The sequence below is a fragment of the Sinohyriopsis cumingii genome, chromosome 2 (assembly GCF_028554795.1).
Source record: "Sinohyriopsis cumingii isolate HCF-2022 chromosome 2, ASM2855479v2, whole genome shotgun sequence".
Lineage (NCBI taxonomy): Eukaryota > Metazoa > Mollusca > Bivalvia > Unionida > Unionidae > Sinohyriopsis > Sinohyriopsis cumingii.
The window spans coordinates 82362417-82376633 of NC_142962.1; the positions used below are offsets into that span (position 1 = coordinate 82362417).

At 33.2% G+C, this 14217-nt stretch overlaps 1 protein-coding gene and 2 long non-coding RNA genes across 3 annotated transcripts in view; 1 reads left to right on the top strand and 2 right to left on the bottom strand.

Moving 5' to 3' along the window:
• Positions 1-14217, bottom strand: part of LOC149805283 (melatonin receptor type 1A-like) — a 116601-nt gene that overhangs the window by 12196 nt on the left and 90188 nt on the right. The window lies entirely within an intron of this gene.
• Positions 5420-8291, bottom strand: LOC149805284 (uncharacterized). The gene is made up of 3 exons (XR_016418479.1): positions 8154-8291; positions 7271-7377; positions 5420-6409 (listed from the first exon to the last, which is right to left on the bottom strand). It is a non-coding gene; the product is annotated as an uncharacterized LOC149805284 (long non-coding RNA).
• LOC149805285 (uncharacterized) lies at positions 8768-11865 on the top strand. The gene is made up of 3 exons (XR_016418480.1): positions 8768-8906; positions 9599-9693; positions 11663-11865. It is a non-coding gene; the product is annotated as an uncharacterized LOC149805285 (long non-coding RNA).

Here is a 14217-nt window from a genome sequence, read left to right on the forward strand (position 1 = left end):
CAGATCTTTTAATTTAAAAACAAAAATGTTAAGTATGAATATTTGCACCTTTATCTGCTAAGGAAAAACTCTCTATAAAATTAAGGTTTCAATAATTTCTATAAAGTGATTCTGTAAAAAAATGGGAATGAAACCTTACAGACAATGCAAGAGATTTGATGTCTGCTATTTGTGTTATTATATGTAACTTGAATACATGAACCATCAATTATGTGCCTCCAGTGTCTGTCCACAGTTAGATAGTGAAATTCATAACTTTTAAACAGAAATTCTTGTCATCATTAGTTCTAAAAAGATTGCAATCCTTTGGGAGAAGAAGCAATTAGGATGGTTATTTGTGAATTATCTTTGTGTGAAACTCTTTAAATGCTCAAGGACATTAGGGAATATAGACCCTGTACTTTGAAAGACAGTATCACCATATCTGATTTTACAAAAGCTGCAAATTGCACTGAATATAACTGAAGATTCAAAGATTGCAAATTGCACTGAATATAACTGAGGATTCAAATATTGCAAATTGCACTGGATGTAATTGAGGATTCAAAGATTGCAAATTGCACTGAATATAACTGAGGATTCAAAGATTGCAAATTGCATTGAATATAACTGAGGATTCAAAGATTGCTGGTCCAAGAATCTGAGTTATAGCAAGAAATAGTCTTTGTGATGTAAGTTGAAATAATTAACTTGGCAATAGATAGTTTTAAAACAATGTTAAAAGGTTCCTTTGAAATCATTTCTGACATAGTAACTTATCTTAAATAACTATTTGGCATCATTAGTTTCCTCAAAATCATTGTAAGCTTATTACTGCTCTTGAAATCACTGTTGCCATAATTCCCTTGAAATCACCATTGCCTTAATTACTTCCCATGAAATTACTGTTGACCATCTTTTTAATTATACTCCATGACAGATGTAAAGGAGAAACTGATTGCATGAAAATATATAGTTAATTTCAGACAGCCATTCTCTTGGAAAAGTAGTGTAATTTTTTGTACAAATTTATAGTACATAATATATGCATTAATTATCAGATTTTTGTGGTCCTACTTTATCATATAAAACACATCTTCTCCTGTCAAATTAAGGTAGGATAATGAAGGTTGATTGAAAAGTTAATTGATTCACCGAATGCTGTTTAATTGCACATCAGCACACAAAAGTGTATATCATATTACAGCAACCTGAGTAAATTGCCTTTGCCCCTAGATACACCATAGCTGCCAATAAGGCCTGGTGTTGGTAGGATTTGGCACTGTCTGATTTGGAGTCTGGCATCCTGACCACATAGCCAATGCATCTCCCTGACTGAAACCTGTCTATGGCTATTATACCTAACAATAACAAACTTTCTGTGAAGATTTTTTTTTTTTTATTTTATTTTTAATCTGAGAAAGAGAAACTGCACCCAAAAATATCCTTCCATGTACAGTTTATTTGTTCAAACAGGATGGAAACATCTGCAATCAAAATACTGTACTTTTACCATAAAATCACAACACAATACCTCCTCACTATAAAGCCCTTCATTATAACACAGTTCCTGTTATAAGGCATGTCTGGTGATGGATATCATTTCATTAAGCAGTATAATAATTATATATAGCATGTATTACAGTATAAGGTGGTCTCACTATAAGGTGTTCTCACTATGAGGTGGTGCACTATGTAGCTCCTATTGATGGTATTAAAATAAGGAGTACATTATTTACTAGTGTTACAATAATGGCACATCAGCACAGGAAAGTAATTTGTTTCACAACAAAATGTCAGCGACAACTGCAACAGTTACAAGGCATATCAGATATGTATAATAGTAAGTTCCAAGAAAATCATTATCTTCCAGGCTGGTTTGAACAGTCACTTTCTGACACAAGGTATGCCAAATTATCTCACTCAATCAGCATGAAAGGAAATATTTTGTCAACCTTCAGAGAAATTTTGACTCTGGCTTGCAATAATTTGTTAAGCAGCTTTATGATTATTCATGAGAAGCAATGAAATCGTATTATAGGCAGGCATTTGAATATTAAAATAATTTAAAATAAATCATTACAAACTAATGATCTATATTACATTTCATGTTCACCTCTTTGCCATCTCTACTTTTATTGCATTTGATGAAACAATCATGTAGTTTGCACACATTTTATGTACACTTTGAATGCATTCTTTCAACAACAAAAAACAACACATTCTAAGTACATATTAAATGCATTCTTTCAACAAAAAAACAATACATTCTAAGTACATGTTAAATGCATTTTTTCAACAACAAAAAAACAACACATTTTAAGTACACACTGAATGCATTCTTTCAACAACAAAAAAACAACACATTTTAAGTACATATTAAATGCATTCTTTCAACAACAAAAAAACAACACATTTTAAGTACATATTAAATGCATTCTTTCAACAACAAAAAAAACAACACATTCTAAGTACACACTGAATGCATTCTTTCAACAACAAAAAAAACAACACATTCTAAGTACACACTGAATGCATTCTTTCAACAACAAAAAAACAACACATTTTAAGTACATATTAAATGCATTCTTTCAACAACAAAAAACAACACATTTTAAGTACATATTAAATGCATTCTTTCAACAACAAAAAAACAACACATTCTAAGTACACACTGAATGAATTCTTTCAACAACAAAAAAACAACACATTCTAAGTACACACTGAATGCATTCTTTCAACAACAAAAAAACAACACATTTTAAGTACATATTGAATACATTCTTTCAGCAAAACATTTTTTGAAAATTGATCCTCTGTAATTTTAAAAAGAATTTTGAACCACTTGGGAGAAGAATACAATTTGGAATTTTTTTAAAAATGTATTTAAATTTATACTCTTTTAAATTTTAACAACATCTGGGAATAAAGACTTTTTATACTTCAAAAGAGAATAGTATCATAATGGATAATTTGTGAGACTGCAAAGCACTGAAGGTCCAAAAAGTGATAATTATTAGAAAGGAATGTGACAGCTGAATTTGAATTCCAACAAGAACCAATATTTTTTAGTCATTAATTAATATATTACCAAATTAGCAATTGCTATGTCACCTGACAATTAGCAAGTTTTGTGGAAGACCCCTAAAGTGGTCCTCTTTATAAATCACCTCTGTATGTTGCACAGTCTCTGATATCCCGATTAACAATTGTACCACAAATGGTACATAATACTGTTGCAGTCATTGAAAGCCTCTTTTAAGAATTGTACCACAAATGGTGCATGGATGGCATTGTACAGTCCTTGATATCCCCTTTAACAACTGTGCCATAAATGGTATATGAATGGTGTTGCAGTCCCTGATATCCTCTTTTAGCAATTATACCACAAATGGTGCATCAATGGTGTTGCAGTCCATGATATCCCTTTAACAATTGTACCAGAAATGGCACATGCATCCTGTTGCAGTCTCCGATATCCCCATTAATACTTGTATCACAAATGGTACACAAATGGTGATGTACAGTAACTGATATCCCCTTTATCAGTTGTGCCACAAACGGTCAATGAATCATATTGCACAGTCTTTGATATCCCCTTAAACAGTTGTACCACAAATGGTACATGCTACCTTGAAAACATCAGGAGAAGCTACATGTACAGGTATTGTCCAGAAATACGATGGAAGGGCAAATTCTATAGTTAGTAACAGTGACCTTGACATTTAAACTCTACGATCAACAGGGTTCTTTTTTGAGAAAAGAGAAACATATACACCAAGTTTCCTTGAAAGTCATTATAGAGAAGTTCAGTTACAGTCCAGAAATTAAATATAAGGGCAATATATAATTTTAGTAACATGTTCTTCAAGCTATCAATTCCCCAAATCTATAGGACTCTTTCTTAGGTACTAGGATTTCAGAATATTTACCAAGTTTCACTCAAATTTGGTTGAAAATTAAGTTCTGATCTGGAATAAAATGCAAATGCAACAGTTCAAAATCTATTTTTAGTAACAGCAGCTTTGATATTTAAAGTACACATCCCCTCTTCCCTAAGTCAATAAAAGTCTTTCTTGTGATGAGGGAAACAATTATATACAGTTTTGTACAAATACGTTGTATATAATTGAAAAAGAAATGAAATGCATGGGGCCAAATCAATTTGTAATGACAGCACCCTTGGAGCTAAGGACCACAAATTGATAGGAGTTTGAAAATAAAAGAATTAAATTTCATTTTATTCTCTTATCTAGCAATGCAATGATGCTGCCAGGAAATAGGATACCCCCCCCCCTTTAACTTCTGTAAAGGTGATGGGGGTCAGGAAAATTATTCTGTGGCATTATATCTGAACATGCACCACTCCATTTTGCTCTTTCATGTATCTGTTGACATTTTCAGAAGTTCATTTTTTAATTGCATTGAGGTGAATGTTGTATTGAGCAGAGAAACTCTTCCCACAATCTGCTGGAGATACATGTACACAGACATAAGATTTGAAAGAAAATGGCATTTTTGTCCAATTAAAATTGAAATTTGGAGTCATATTGTTAATGAATGCACATTGCAACACGTTTTCCATTTGATATGGAATAAATAGATTTTGGTATTTGTCTTGATTCTATGAAATTTCGTGATTATGGAAGTGATTCATCTGTGCAAATTGTACATGAAATACATAGGATTGAAGCAGCACAAGTGTTTTTTTTGGTTCATATCTGCATGTGTTTTTTTTCTGTCACTGACTATTTGAAATCATAATGTGGGGAAAATATGAAGACTTTCAATTGCAATTATCCAGTCCTTTCTGGGGTCTACTCCCGGCTGTACTTTTTCCATCGTATACTCTGGAAAAGGATGGAAAAACATGGAAAACCCTGGACATTGTGCATGGAAAATGCTGGACATGCCTGGAAAATGCTGGACATTTTGGACTTTGAAATTTTTCAGCATGGAAAACCCTGAAAAACAATGGACATTTTGGACTCCGAATTTTTTTCAGCATGGAAAACCCTGGAAAAGCTTGGACAGTTTAGACTTGGAATTTTTTTGGATAAATTTCAGCATGGAAAACCCTGGAAAACAAAGGACATTTTGGACTCTGAATTTTTTTCAGCATGGAAAACCCTGGAAAAGCATGGACAGTTTAGACTTAGAATATTTTAGATAAATTTCAGCATGGAAAACCCTGGAAAAGAACTTAGTCAATTTTCAAGATTGGTACTAAGAATTATTTTTAATTACCTAAAAGAAAGAGCAGTCATGACTAAACTGTGCTGTAACAGAGATTTTTGAACTTGAAACTAAACTATTATTTCAAACCTATGATAAATATATACTGAGAAATAGAGGACACAAGTCAAATAAACAAACTAAACCACACACACACACACACACACTCACTATACCCCTGCTTTAAAAAGACAAACCACAAGTGTTGAAGTAGTACATCATTTATTGTATATACCACATATGTAATTAAATGTTCATTATCACAAAGAACATCACTATACAAAAATGTTGGTGTAACACAAACTATACATGTATGAAAAGATATCCTGAAAAATTAGTTAAATCCTGACCAGAAAATATCTGGTGCATATAAAATCATAAATATGTCCAAATCTGTTCATCATATGAGCTTGACACTACAGTGTATAAGTATGAAATTCTGCTGTGCAATGGTGAGAGCCATTTTAGTCCTTTTCATGATGATTGGGGAGAACAGCACCATAAATGGCATTTCCAATTTCAACAACAATAATAGGTTCTCGAAGACACTCGATCCTATTTTTTATGACGAAAGGAAGTCTTCTTTCTTGTCAGAGCCAACTTCATTCCAAAGAGATGTTTGCTCATAATTATTAGTTGCACCTGTACAGCCCCCAGTTTCACACATTTCTTCTTTATCTAAGTACAATTTTTTGCAGATCTCACAATAAAAATTGTATTTGAGATACTCCTTACTGAATTCACATTTTTTCTTCAAATCTTTGACAATTGTCAATCCTGTATTTGCTGAAGGAAGATGCAACTGAATTAAGTCCAAAAAGTCACATATTTAGCATTTGACAAATTATGTCTGTTGGCAAAGCCCCAAGGGCAATAACATGTTCAGACTTTGTGATTTCACTACAATATATATCTTGTTATGGGGCTATGACATAAAGTGGGGGATCTGTGACATGGGATGGGTAAGACTGAGTTCCTTCATTCACCTGATGATACTGTTCATCATCTGAACTTGATTAAAACTATACTTTCTTCTGAGTCAGATGAAAAACTCATGTCACTGTCACCATATCTAGTTGATTCATCTGTTGATATTCTCATTATATTTAAAGAGTTAGTATTACTTGCACTCGTACAGTCACCAATTTCATAATCTCCAAGACCAATAGAACTGGATTCACCTAGATCAACAACACTGTAATGAAAAATACAAATTTTAGTGAACATGTATAATTAATATTAAAATCTTAACATTCAAACATTATTGTTTTGTTGTGGGAATTGAATATGTACAGTTAACATTACACTGTTAGAGTAGTTTAGTTTGACAAATCCAATGTTAATGCATGCATCATTTAAATATGGGTAATGCAAATATGATACACAATGAATGCATGTAAATGACAAGTAATTGATACACAATAATATACTCAATCATACAAAGTACATGTGATACAACATACACTTCATAAATTTATGTGATGTTTTCAGAAAAACAACTCAAATTTCATAACGTTTTAGGGCGTTATAAGAAAAATGAAAGTAAAAATTATATTTAACATTTTAAATAATTAAAAACTGAAGTATGATTAAATGACAATGCATAACAATAAATTATTATATCTTGTTCTGCAAGAATCAATACTGATCAGATATTTCCTGGAATTTCTGTAATTGGCTGATTTGGTTGTATATGGTGTACATTGTGCATATATTGTGTATGGTGTGTTGGATAACCCTTACAGAGTGAATGTTCTGTTAAAACATGCACATTGAATATTCTGTCTGTAAATACTGAATGATTTCACCATATACTCAGATTTTGTTGAACTCTGAAAATTCCATTTAGTGTTGTATAGTGAAATTTGTTTATTCCTTAAATTATTGATATGGTAATGTAATGAAACTGTGTTTAAGATATGAGCCATGTTAAGCTGTGAATGTACTAGGTAAGAACAAATGTATAAAGAATAATGCTTATCTTCACACAAATAAACAATGTTGTGGGAGACAGCTGCAGACATTATTTAAAATGTAAAAAAACTCTCTATTACACCTGGAATTATCATTGTTTTCTCTTCCTCCAGTACATGGTGCTTTTAGGAATGGACTTTGTGGAATTAACTTCATACTGCTTATATATTTTGTCCTGAACACCAGTACCTGTAATACACAAACAGCATTAAAACATTTACAGACTGTATAGTCAGGCTGATTAAAACATTAACATATCATTCAAAAATCATCTTCATGGTAAAACTTTGGTAAATTTTAATCTTGCTAATATTAATGTGAAATTTTTTAAAATTTCTTTTTCCAGGACTTAAGTTATGATTTTACTTATATATGTAGCAGTCTGAATATTTAGCAGTAACCTAAAGACCTCTTTGGACTAGATCTACAAATACTCAAGAAATTCACAACTTTATCATAATACCAGAGCAGTCCCTGTTTGGGCTTACATGTATCACTGGAGTTAACATTTCCAAGACTGACAATTACAAGGTTATGGCTGTTAAAATAAAATTGCACAAACTAGGTTGCTTTGAAAGTTATATATATATTGAAAAACAAAAATGCCTACTCTAATTTTAAAACTGGTGCAAGAGGAAACTTGTTTTTGACCTTGTATATCTTTTCACATTTATTGAAATTAAATCAGTCAATTCTTTTAACAACTATTTTGTATTACAATTATATAATGAATTTCAACTGCGCAGTTTTGAACACATCTGTCAATTTATACCAATACCAGGACTAAATAATTAGTACCAAAAGCCGGTGCTAACCAATGACTATGCTTCTATCACGTGGGCTTCTATACTTGCTTACAATTTAATTACCAGTCATACATATATAGTGTTGGGCGGTTAATCATATAGTCAGTTTATACTTGGGCAAACGAGATAAAGTCGAGACTCCGTTTATTTCATACTCACCTATAATATTTGGGTGTCCAATTTGTGTAGTCTTTCCATTTGTGTTCCACACCTCGACACGATATTGCCTCTTGGTCGTAAACTTTGTCTTTTAAAACCACTTTACTGTAAACCGATCATTTCCCAACATATCCAAATCACGGCGTTGGTATCCGATGTATACATATTAACTCTTTAGATAAATTATAAATCAAAAGAGAACAAAATGTCTGATTTTTCTATCAAGTATTCGCCTTCATGTATCGGAGTCACGTTTTTGTCACGCAGAAATAGCCGAGGTCGTTCCGTATGATGATGGCTGATGAAGCTGACTATGATGGGATATAAAATTATGAACTTATTTTTTTTAACCAATTACTACATTGAAAAAGCCAGCATATTTCGATTTCATGCGTTAGAACAAAATTTTCTGCACAAAAAAAAAAAAAACAACAAAAAAACCGTTTCAGTAAATTTTGGTTCCAAATTTGGCACCGTAAAAGACTTTGGATAACCAGTCTAGAATTTGGGTGCAATTTTCGATTAGAGTGTCTTTGAAATTGTACAATATAAAATATCCCAGGATTTTAAGATGACCACTGAACCAGAAATATCCCTGGTTAAATTGGTGAATGATTCAGGGAGGCATAATCTGTATGGCTGATGTTCACTTGCCACGAAAAGAAATGAAGGAATATCGCACGGCAGAGAAAGTGATGGCGGTTTGTCGTGGATTCAAGGGATACCACGAGTGTGTTATTGTGAAAATTGCAGGTTAGTCATTACTTAGTCCAAATGTAGCAAAATTATTTGCACGGCCGCCAAGTACCTTAGCTGCGAGAGACTTCGCGTGACGTAAATTTACGGAAAGCTATTACAAAATCTATCCTATGGAACAATTTCTTTTTTTTATGCTGTTTGAAGACTGATACATTAAACGTCAAACCTGTAAGGATATTGAAAGGTATGTGTTATATTTTAAGCTTTGTTTACATAATTGGCAATATTTTTTACTTACCCCTAATGCGCAATGACCAGTCATCTCATGGCTGTCTTTCTAAAAGTTGTTACATGTCGGCCTTGCGAATATACATTTCCAAATTGTAAATTTTCACTTTAAATTTTATTCACCCATGATATTATTAATGATCTGACTGGTATTTGTATTTTTTTACCTTTTCGTTATTATTTTCCAGACATTGTACTATTTGTAGCAATAAGTTATATTTGTTTTAATTAATTTCACACTGTGACTCGGAAATATACCGGTAGATCTCTTTTTCAATTAATCTTCGATTCAGATTATGGCTTGTTTCTGTCTATCCAATTTATATTCAGCCATTTCGTTAATATTTAATAGTTACTTACTGTATAATTAATAAGACTGTACAGTTGTAAACTGTTGCAAATGATTATCAATTTTTCTCACCAAAAATACTAGTTTAGTTTGTGTCCTTTAATTTCAGAAAGAAAGTTGCAAGGCACAGTTATGTAAACAACTTGATGGCGACAGCTTCATTGAAATTCTTCGATCTTTTAATGTGAATCAAGCAAGCGAGCGGTAATACCACATTTGTTTCAAATTCAAATGTCTAGAACATTAGCTGTAACCTGGAGTTGTGTATATAGATAAGTAAATATATCAGAAACTTAGTGCATATGAATCATCATGGTGAAAATTTGGATTAAAATTTTTTTTCACACCCAGCATGAGGCAGAAATATGTGAAATTTTGGATTTTAACAAAGCTGCCAAATAAATATTCAGAATGCTGTACAGCTCTGGCGAATATATTGGCAAGACGCTAACTGGGGCAAGTGCCAATAATAAGTACACACACGGCCACCTCTCCAAGACCAGTCCAGAATTCAAATAATTTATGGTATATTTTAAATTATTAACCATGCGTTTTAAACTTTGTTAACCTATGACAAAATATATGCCAAATTGTAAACAAAATTTTGTATGAACTAAGGCTGGAACATTATTGTGAAATTTAAACATCATACACAACTACTACTTGAAACATTATAGTGTAGACAGGCAATATTCAAATGGACAATGTAAATCTACTTTCAGTTTAAATGGTATAATCACAACTGCATGTATATGGTAGCCAGTTTGTGTGAGCATGATTCAGATGTTTAGTGACATAACTTTAACAAATATTTAGTCACATCACTACGATGTCTGCAGTGTGGCAATTTATAGTGATGTCTAGCACTGGGATATCATGCCACAGACATGTAGCATAATGTCTCCCACCCAGTCACATTATCTTGACACCAGGTTGACCAGTCCTAACACTAACCTCTTAACCGTTTACCTTATAGAGCATAGTTACAAAGTGCAGCGTGCTATAAATAGAGCACCTGTTACCTATTTGATTCCATACGCATAGGCCTGCCTGTTAACTGTTAAGCAATGTAGTATATATTACGTTTAACAGCAATTGTAACCATTTTACATTTTTGGTACACATCTATTGTGTGTGGAAAAATTTAAGATTAAAGTCTGATTGTTATAGCTGTGTAATTATTTTTCACTGAAGAATTTTTCATGTGCTTTAAAATCTTGAGAGGACTCATTCACCATCATGTCAGTGAGGCCGCGTGACCAATCGTAGCTGCCATTTCTCATACTCGAAAGTTACAATTTTTCATCTGCATCTACATCACTAAGTCATCTGAATTTGATAATTTATAAAACTAATTGCTGCCTACATCAATATCAGAGCCTTTACCTAAGTTATTGAATCTTTCGTAGTTGTGATTCTAATCATGAAAACTTTGTAAGTACTCAATGAAATCCATGACCTCCATTTTGGAGAGTGGAGATTATGACCCAGTTACTTTAAATAGCAGATATCGACCAGGGCATAAACAGTGACCACGTGATCTGATGTAACTGTCATTCACAGAAATGAATGTAGTATCTAATAGGGGGTTTTCCCTGAAGGTGGCGCTATGAAAACCGGCTTAAATGGCTGATGTTTACAGCAGATGTCAAAAGGCGCTTCCACGTGAATGGAGTAGAGGCGTCAAAAGACACTTGCATGAAGTAAAGGGTTAATGCTGAGCACCAAGCGAGGCAGCTAATAGTACCATTTTTTTTTATAAGTCTTTGGTATGACTCGGTTAAGGGTTTAAACCTGTGACATCTCACACCCACAGCAGGCACTCTAACTACTTAGACTTAGGCCACAGGAGCAGTTAGGTAGCCAGTTTAATTTGTGATGGAAACCACAGGTTTTTAAGCCTATTAAGTTAGTCATCAAGCCAAGTGCCTCATTACAATTACCAACCTCAGGGATTGTAAAAGTACTGTTATTGCATGAAATGTTTCAGGCATAACTCTCATTCTCTCATTCCCCCCCCCTCTCTCTCTCTCTCTCTCTCTCTATATATATATATATATATATATATATATATATATATATATATATATATATATATATATATATATGGATTGAAATAAATTTGAAATCTTGCTTGATTCTATTTGTTAATATACAATGATTTGTATTTCAGAAATCATCAAGGAGAAGTATAACATTGGGGAGGTGATGGCAAGGCAGAAGCTTTGCGATTTGGTTAAACCATCAAGAGTACCATCACTTCCACAGACTCCAGTGGCAACAACAGAAATATAAGAAATGTGGTGAATGAACTATGAAACAACACTTGTAAAAAAATATTTTAAATTTTTTTATTAAAATTGAGATATAAATTAATGTGAATTTCCGTTAGTTTGTTGTTAAGATTGCTTCAGAATAAATTCAAACTATAATTAGAGTAAGAGAACATATTTTTAGAAACTCGGATGATGTAAGGAGCCAGTAATCTGGATTTTATGACACACCAGTAGAAGTGTAGCGATATTTATGACAACTTAAGCTATGTTATCTACTGAATACTAGTGCACAACCTATTAAGCTACCAGTGACAAGTATAGTTTTTAATTTTTATTTCCTTGTTCAAAAGTTACTAAGCACCTCAATCCATACAAGGAGTTGGTTAGGGTAATTTGGATGATGTTCTTCTTGAAATTATCATCAAATAAAAGTTGCATCACTGTTAAAAATCTCATTTTTATAAAATATTTCAACAGTTTTCAGCTAATTTTAGTGTTGTCCAGGGTTTTCCAGCCTACCCTGGATAAAGACTGGAATATTAGTCCAAATGCTCCAGCATTTTCCATGCTAGAATTGTCAAGGGTTTTCCATGCTAGAATTGTCCAGGGTTTTCAAGCCTACCCTGGACATAGCCTGGAATATAGTCCAAATACTCCAGCATTTTCCATGCTAGAATTTTCCAGCATTTTCCATGCTAGAATTGTCCAAGGTTTTCCAGCCTACCCTGGAATAATAGTCCAAATACTCCAGCATTTTCCATGCTGTAATTGTCCAGCGTTTTCCATGCAAGAATTGTCCAGGGTTTTCCAGCCTACCCTGAACATAGCCTGGAATAATAGTCCAAATACTCCAGCGTTTTCCATGCTAGAATTGTCCAGGGTTTTCCATGCAAGAATTGTTCAGGGTTTTCCAGCCTACCCTGGACAGAGGCTGGAATATTAGACCAAATACTACAGCATTTTCCATTCTAGAATTTTCCAGTGTTTTCCATCGTTTTTCATGGAATATGATGGAAAATCTACAGCAGGGCTGTATAGCTAGCCTAAATCTGAAACATTGTATCAAAAAAGTTAACATGGAATGTAGCAAAGCAGCTGCTTTAGTTCATTCAGGAACAAATTTAATCAACCAAAATGTAAAGTGTCTGCTACACGAGTGTACATGATTTGTTTACAAAGTAGTTCCTAATATGCAATTGGGCACGTGTCCTGCGCATGAGCGCAATATGAAGGTGTACAATATCATAAAATACTGAATGATTCTGACATTGTAAAGTTAATGGAGAACAAAATGAGCATATAATAAATATGCATATATACTGTTGCATTAAAACTGTTTATTAGAACTGAAGTTTTCATCTCGAAATGAAATGCATAGGCAACATTTATATTTAGCAACAGCAACTTTGATCTTGCAGCTACAGACCCCAAAATCAATAGGATTCTTTTTCACTAGAAGTTACATTATTGTCAAGATATAAAATGCAAAGCTAGAATCTATTTATAGCAACTGCGACCTTTACCTTTCAGGTATCAACTCCCTAAATCAATAGGTTTCTCTTTGGGCAAAGGGTAGCACATGTACCAAGTTGTAATGGAATCTATTCCCAACAATTTGAGTTATCATCAGAAACCAAATTGGAGCACACTTTCGACTGCCTGGATGAATAATGGTAAACTATAATACTTCACAACTTTTAATGGTGGCATATAAAAGATAGACAATTCTGTCTCTGAAACTGCTTTGTAATTTAGTTTGCCTAATTTCGTGGCTTATTATAACAGACCAGAATGTAAGTTCACATAAAAGTTACCCCATCAAATATGGTGCTTTGTATTAAAGAAGAATTACATGTATATGTATTTTGTAAGTGTAGCCAACTGATATTTATATTTTATAAAATTAATACTCATGATTGATAGTCTGATGCCTGCACATTTTTAGGCCAAGTGTGTGCTTTCAAATAGGTCCTTTTTTGTTAGCAACAATTTGTATTTGCCCCTTAATTGTTTACATTATGGTGGAACAACACAAAGACTGAGGTCAACAAGAATGACCTGATGGTTTGACATTCCAGGGCCTTGTCCACTTCTGAAATACTGTCTATACTAACTTATAAACCTGGTCCAACTACAAACTGCAGACCTGCCAACCCTAACAAACACAGGCCAAGATCGGCCATCACATTATGAGCTGGCAGATCTGGGTTTATGCAGTTTGTCTTTCAATAATCAGAAGACCAAACAATATAGACCCTGAAAAATCAGTGGATTATGTGGCAGCAGATCAAGATCTATTTTCATTGCAGTTGGACACAACTTATAAGCAAGCATATATTTTGCAGTTATTGCTGTGCAAGCATCATCTGTGCATCATCATCATGGTCATTCCGCGTCATTATCATTGCATCATACGTCCTTCACTGCAGCTCTCCATTTGTCATGGTCTTGT